This window comes from Phalaenopsis equestris, unplaced genomic scaffold, assembly GCF_001263595.1.
Source record: "Phalaenopsis equestris unplaced genomic scaffold, ASM126359v1 Scaffold199785, whole genome shotgun sequence".
In the NCBI taxonomy this organism is placed as follows: Eukaryota; Viridiplantae; Streptophyta; class Magnoliopsida; order Asparagales; family Orchidaceae; genus Phalaenopsis; species Phalaenopsis equestris.
In genome coordinates, this window is record NW_018219639.1 from 12,660 (window position 1) to 20,508 (window position 7,849).

Consider the following 7,849-nt stretch of genomic DNA (forward strand, 5'->3'; position numbering starts at 1 on the left):
CCTAAATGACTAAAATTGGACTTAATGGGTGATTGAATCAATTCTTATGTTGGTTGACCAAGTTTGTAATCAGATTGAACAAGACCTAAAGAGAATTGGCTAGGTTGGACTTAGGTTGAGCTTGGGTTAGGTAAACTTAGCCTAAGTTAAATTTGAACCCTAATTAATGTGTTTTAATTATAAAAAAATATTTTAAACATGATTTTAAAATTGTTAAACCTCTGTTAATGGTCAAACGTTCAATCAGAGAGTTTTACAATTTTTATAATTTTTATAATTTTCAATGTACATAAATATGTCATTTCATTCAAAAATCAAAATACAAATATAGAGAAACTAAAATGTCTTGGAAAAATCAGAGAAGCTTTCCCCAAGGCCAATTAAAATTTCTGCCAAATTTCATATTTTTCCCATTTATATTTTAATTTTTATGATTTAAATACTCCAGAATTTCAAAAAATAATTTAAAAATATTTATTTTATGAAAAATTATGATTTTAGTTTTTAAAAATTATCATTTTTTTTTTAGTTCATAGAATCTTTTACTTTATTTTTTGGAGTTTTCTATAAAAAGTTTTGAAATTTTGAAGTTTAATTATAAATTTTAAAATAAAATAATAAAATAAAAAGAAAATTTTCTCATCTCCTCCCTCCCTCGCGCGATGCCCACGGAGCCGGACCCCGAGCCAGACCCCGACGCATGGAGGAAAACCAACGGCCGAAACTTTCCAGAGTCTGTTCTCCGCCGATTCTCAACCAAATTTTGCATTTTTGGGCTCGTTTTGTTCAACTCGAAGAGTAGATCATATCCATACGGATACTTGAGTGTTTTCCGATCTATTTTTCGATCTATAAGGGAAAGAAATTTGAGATTATTATTTCAACTTAAGAGATATACCTGAGCCTAAGAGGTTTGACCTCAATTAGGTTGGAATAAGTAGGTCTTTTTGAGCTTATCCGACTCCTCGCGGTGTCATTTTGACGTGATTTTCGCGTCGGGTCGGAGGTCCGCCGGAATTTAGCTCTGTTTCGGCTTTTCCGGCGAGGGAGAAGAAAGGGGAGCTGTTGTTGTGTGTGTGGAGAAGGATATAGGAAGAGAGGGAGAGAGAGAGAGAGAAGAATTTTCTTTTTATTCGCACGCCTGAGATGAGATATGGGAGGGAGGGAGGGAGGGAGTATTTTTTTATTGTGGAGCATGTGTATATTGGAGGGGGGAGGGAGAGAGAGAGAGAGAGAGAGAGAGAACGTGATGAAGATATGCCTGGATAGGTTTATCTCTTTTAACAATACCTTGTGCAATTGAAGAAAAATTTTGTGGAAAAACTTTATGTGATTTGGAAACAAGAATTAACCTCATATCATTATCTATATTTAGGAGAGTAGGTTTAGGAAATATTTCTCCCACTATTATAACCCTACTGTTAGTTGATTGATCTATCTCTTATTCTAAAGGGGTTATAGAAGATGTGCTGGTTAAAGTGGATAAATTTATCTTCTCTATTGATTTCATTATGTTGGATATGGAAGAAGATATAGCAATTCTTATTATTTTAAGGAGGCTTTTTCCTCTACATTTTCTAGATCAAATGTTGGATAGACTAGCTAGGCACAGTTATTTTTGCTTTTTGGATGGATATCCTGGATACCACCAAATACCTATTACTCTTGAGGATAAAATAAAAAATATTTACTAGTCCTTATGAAATATTTGCTTTCAAGAGAATGTCATTTGAGTTATGTAATGCACCTAAAACATTTCAAAGATGTATGGTGTCAATTTTATGTGATTTAATTGAGAAATAAATTGAAGTTTTTATGGATAGTTTCTCAATTTTTGGAACTTCTCACAATTCATGTTTAGATCATTTAACAACGGTTCTAAAATGCAGTGAAGAAACAAACTTTGTTCTTAATTTAGAAAAATATCAATTTTTGGTTGCAGGAGGAATTATTTTTGGTTCAAAAAATATTTGAGAAAGGCATGGAAGTAGATCGAGAAAAAAATTCAAGTAATTGTTGAATTACCACCCCTACTAATGTTAGAGGAATAAGAAGTTTTCTGGAACATGGTGCTTTCTACAGGCGTTATATTAAAGATTTTTCTAAAATTTCCAGGTTTTTATGCCAACTATTGGAAAAAGATGCTAATTTTGATTTTAATGAGGAATGCCTTAATGCTTTTAATTTATTAAAATAAAAATTAATCACGACACCTATTATTGTTTCACCCGATTAAAAAGTTTCACCGAATTGGACAAAATTTTTTAAATTAATGTGTGATGCTAGTGATTATGTTATTGGGGTTGTGTTTAGAAATATGATAAAATTTTAAAATAATATACTATGCTAGTAAAACTCTTAATGAAGCTCAAATTAATTACACTACTACTGAAAAAAATTATTAGCTATAGTTTATGTTTTTGATAAATTTAGATTATTTATCTTATTGGAACCAAATATATTATGCATAATGATCATTTTGCTATAAATTATTGAAAGATGAAGAAGGATGCAAAGCCACAATTAAATAGATGGGGTCCTTCTAATGCAAGTGCTTGATTTTCAAGTTGTGGATATGAAGGGTACTGATAATCAAAAAAGCTGATCATTTGTCAGGGCTTGAAAAGGAAAATGATAATTTTAATGAAGAAATTAATGAATGTTTTCTTGATGAACAATTATATGGAATTAATGAATGGAAAGCTCTGTGGTATGTTGATATACTAGACTATTTAGTTAATAACATTTTACCCTATGGACTTGGTAGCCATCAAACTAAAAATTTATTCACGATTCTAAGTATTATTTTTGGGATGTCCATTATTTATACGAACAATGTAAGGACTTAATTATTTGAAGATGTGTATCAATTGAAGAAACCCATAAAATTATATAAAAGTGTCATAAATCTAATTTCGGAGGACATTTTGGGGTTGATAAAATTGCATTTAAAATTTTGTAAACTGGATTTTATTTTCCTACACTATTTAGGGATGTTAATTATTATATAAAAGAATGTGATAGATGTTAAAGAGTAAACAATATTTCTAGAAGAAATGAAATACCCTAAATTTTACCCTTAAAGTTGAATTTTTTTATGTTTGGGGTTTGGATTTTATGGGACCATTTATATAATCTTCTGAAAAAAAATTTATATTTTAATAGCTATGAATTATGTTTCAAAATAGATTGAAGTGATCGCTTTACCCCATTGTAATGCCAAAAGTGTTGCAAAATTTTTAAGAAATTTCTTTTTACAAGATTTAGAATGCCTAGAGTAATCATTACAGACGGGAGAAGTCAATTTAAGAATAAATAATTGAAACCGTAACTCAAAAATATGGAATCAAATATCGAATTGTCACAACTTATCATCATTAAACTAGTGGTTTGGTAGAAGTATCCAATTGAGGAATTAAAAGAATATTGGAAAAGGCTGTAAATTCTAATAGAAGAGATTGGTCTGCTAGCTTTGATTCTGCAATATGGGCTGCTTACAAAACTCCTATAGGAATGTCACCATATAGGTTCATATTTGGGAAAGCTTGTCATTTACTTGTTGAATTAGAGCATAAAGCTTATTTGCCAATAAAAAAGTTTAATTATAATTTGAAAGACACTGGAGAAAAACAATTATTGCAATTAAATGAGCTTTAATATATAAGAAATGAATCTTATGAGAATGCAATAATTTATAAAGAGAAAACGAAACTGAGGCATGATCAAGGAATTCTGAAAAAGTATTTTGAGCTTGGACAAGAAGTTCTATTATTCAATTCAAAATTGAAACTACTTCCGGGAAAACTCAAGTCTAAGTGGTCAGGACTATTTATTGTGATAAGGGTTTATCCAAATGGAGTTGTTGATATTGAAGATCCTACGACTAGAAGGGTAATTAAGGTAAATGGACACATGTTAAGAGCTTGTTTAAGTGGAGATAGTCCTACATTTGAGTAAATCTTAATGTTGGGTCAACCATATTAAAACATTGGATATGTCGGACTGACGACATTAAATCAAGCGTTTTGTGGGAGGCAATCCATAGTTATCGGTGTGATTTACTTGATTGTTGATTTTCATTGTGATGAAATGTTTGATGTAATTTGGAGTCTTACATGATTATATTAGCACAAAAATTTATTATATAAATGGAATTGAAGATTGGAAGAAAGAAATTTGTGTTTTGAGAAAGTTGGCTCGAAGCTATAGCGCCACAGTTCGAGTAACTCCTTGGAACTGCCAAAATTTGGTTCTATTCTCTGTTTTTCTCTATAAACCGTCCTAGAACGAGAAGGGAAGTGTTCCTTTGACTTTTCTTAGCATTTTTTTGAGATTTTAGAATAGAGAAATCAATTCCTACTTCAAGGATCATGGAGAGCAATGACAATTGCAATGGAAAATTTGAAGATAAGAAGATTATGCATAAAGATGCTCAGACGTGTTTCAACAGATTTCTTGCATTGAATTTCGATCGAATTATGGAAAAACTTAGGAAGATTGAAGGTGAGATCTCTCAATTGCACACCAAACTTGAAAACTTGTTCCACCAATATGAGGATTTGGATTGGCAATTGAAACTTCAATTCAACAATTTCGAATGTTTTCAAGATTGTCAAGTTACAATGTATAACACAAACAAGTGGATAGATTAGAAATTGGATTCAAACTTTCCTTGCTCTCCTTTCTATCATTCTTACTTTGAAATTATTTGGTGGGTGAACAGGAGAATGACACCTCTGGTCACAATTGGGTCAAAAGTGATTTCATAGAAAGTAAATTGTGTTAGTAATGTGTTAGTATGTGTAGTGTGTCGATGTTGTCATTGTTAAGGCTTTTTGAACTTCTGGATATTGTGTTTGTGTTGTATTGGATTTTATCCATGAATTTTTTGTGTCTTTTATATTAAAAATATTATTATTATAAGAAAACTAGTTTTTGTATTGTTGTTTAGCGAAGACCTTATGTGATGAATTGAGTATTTAAATGTTACACTTTGGATTGATGTTGAACAATAAAATGGACATTAAAACTAGAAAATAAGACTTTAAACATCTTAGATTTTCTATTCTCTGTCATGATATAAAAAAATCGTAAAATTGTGGGTGCTTATGAATGGCACTATAGTGACGGGCCAAACCAAGAGTTGGTTTAAGAGGCTGAACTGTCAATTGACGCCATTCTTGACCTTGGTTCATCTTCTTCCTCTATTTTGACCGGTTGACGACATGGAAATTTTTTATTTCACCATGAAGCACAAATTGATGATAAATTCAGGTGCATGAAATCTCAAAAATGGTACAACAATATGCAATCTAAGAAATTGATTGCATAACGAAGTTTCCTTCATTCTGATGTTACAATAGAATATATGATTGCAGAGTGATAATGGGAAAGTTTTTGTTATTTCACTGTCATCGTTGTGATTTATGTGGTCATAGAATTCTACGTGAATTTACCTCATGAATCTGATGATTTTGATTATATGAGAGGACAATATGTGGATATAAGTTTTGTTCGGATCAATCAAATTTATAAGTTGCGTAGGGTTTCTACTTGTTTCTTTTCTGAGTTTCATCCTACTGAAGAGAAATTGGATGAGACTATGCAATTTTTGACTGATGGTAATTGAGTATGGAAGATTAAGAATGGTCGATGAATAAACTTTTATTTCTTTAAGTTAAATGTTCATTCTCGTGCCTAACATTATTTTATTTTTAGTAGGTTGCTTCCTACTAATCACTTCAGTGAGGTAACTCGAGAAAGAGCCACATTGAACAACTGCATTTAGATGAACAAATCAATTTACATTGACTCTTTAATTTACAAAAATATGCTTATTTCTTCGAGGGGAGGAACTACTTGTGGTATGTGTTATCCTGCTCTTATTACTGCTATGTGTGTTGAATCTAGAGTTAAATATGACCTATTGGAAAAACTAATTTAGAGAAGTATGGAAAGCATACTGGAGTAAGATCTAGAAGTAGAGGCTTTGATATTTTTTTCTACTTCAGCTTTAACTTCCACTTCTAAATCTTCTACATCTGGAACTACTTCACTTGATACTCTAATGGAACAATTATTCATTCAATAAGGAGATATCTTAACATTACAAAATCAACAAAAGAGTTTCAAAAGACATATTTGTTATAATGATGAGTATATGCATAGAAGAGTAAATTTTGATATTTCTTATCATAAGGCATTGGAGAAATTCTTAAGGAGTGACTATTAAGTAGTATTTTCTACTTGCCCCAGATATATGCCTTATAAACCTGATAATATGGAAGAGGATTTAGACTTTGATGTTGATGATGATGATGATGATGATGAGGATGATGATGGTGATGAAGGAGATGATGATGTGTCGTGTTATTTGTTTTTTTGTTGTGTTTTATTTTCCTTTTTCATGCTTAGATTTCAGTAGTTAGTTTGTTGGTGTATGTTAGAGTGTTTAAATTTGCATTGGTAAAACTGTTAAAATTATGTTTATTGTACTAAATTGTTGTGTTATTTTTATTGTTTATTTTTCACTTTAATGTAAAAGCTAGAATTTTCCTTTTACTTTTAGACATGCTAATTTCACTTGTCTTTATTACTTGTACATGTATTATTCTATTGTTTTCAAACTTTATAATTTTCCTTTCTGTTAGAACTAATCCATTGAAATTAATTAAAAATTTAAGTTTGGGAGAAGGTAGAAATTATTTTTAAAAGGAACTAAACTTTGTCCTTAGAGAACTATATTTTCTTTAAAATTTATTTTAACATAACACGTGGTATGTTGGGTTAGCTTTAGATAACTATATTTTTTATTTTATAAATGTTATAGAAAACTTAAGAAAAAGTTTTTTCTAATAAAGGTTAGTTCTAAAGTTAAAATATTTAGTATGAGAGGAAAATATTATGATTTTATTATTTAAAGTACATAAAATTATATTTTTGGAGTTGTTAAGAATTTTAGAGTTTTACTTTAAAAAGAAGGAATTGCGACTTTATGAAAAATATTTTTCAAGGCTAATAAAATTTTGTCAAAATAAGGAAATGTGGAAAGTTTTTAACTTTAAGAAGAGAATGAAGGAGTTCAAAAGCATTAAAGGCTTTCCAGATATAGTAATCCTCACACCATATGAAAATAAAAAAGAAAGAATTGAAAAAAATCCTAAAGAAAAAGAAAAGAAAAATTAAAAAAAAGAAGAGCAAGAATGAAAAGTGTGGGGAGATGCTTAATCAAAAATTAGCTCCACTTGAATCATCTTATAGAAAGGAACTTAATTGCATTTCTAAGTTAAGGCTCAAAGTATTAGCATCCTCATTATTGAAGTCCTTATTAAGTCCTTTTTATTGTAATTCTTCTAAGCATTCAAAATATGACCAAATTATAATTATTCTTGAAATGAATAGAAAACCAGAACTCTTAGATTTGACTGCTAGATATTCTTACATTTTTAGTTTTAACCTGAGTTATTAAAAATTTTTCTAAAGTTTTACAATCACAATTATAAAACAAAAAACTATAAAAATCTCTATGTTAAACTCACTTTCACAAGTTAAAATTTTACATAATATAGATGAGTTACTTGAGGACAAGTAACGTTTAAGTTTGGGGGAATGATTCACTTTAAAATTACTTATTTTTAGTGCATATTTTATGATCGTTTTATGCATATTTTAAGTGATATTTGATATAACTAAAATATATAGTTTTTTATACACATTTTATACCTATTTTTGAGATATTGCGCTTTAATGAAAGATATTTGTGTGTTTTTTTTTCAGGTACAATCAAATGGATGAAAAATGCTAAAATGAGTGAAAAAGGGTCAAATTTAGATAAAAATGAAGAAAGGTG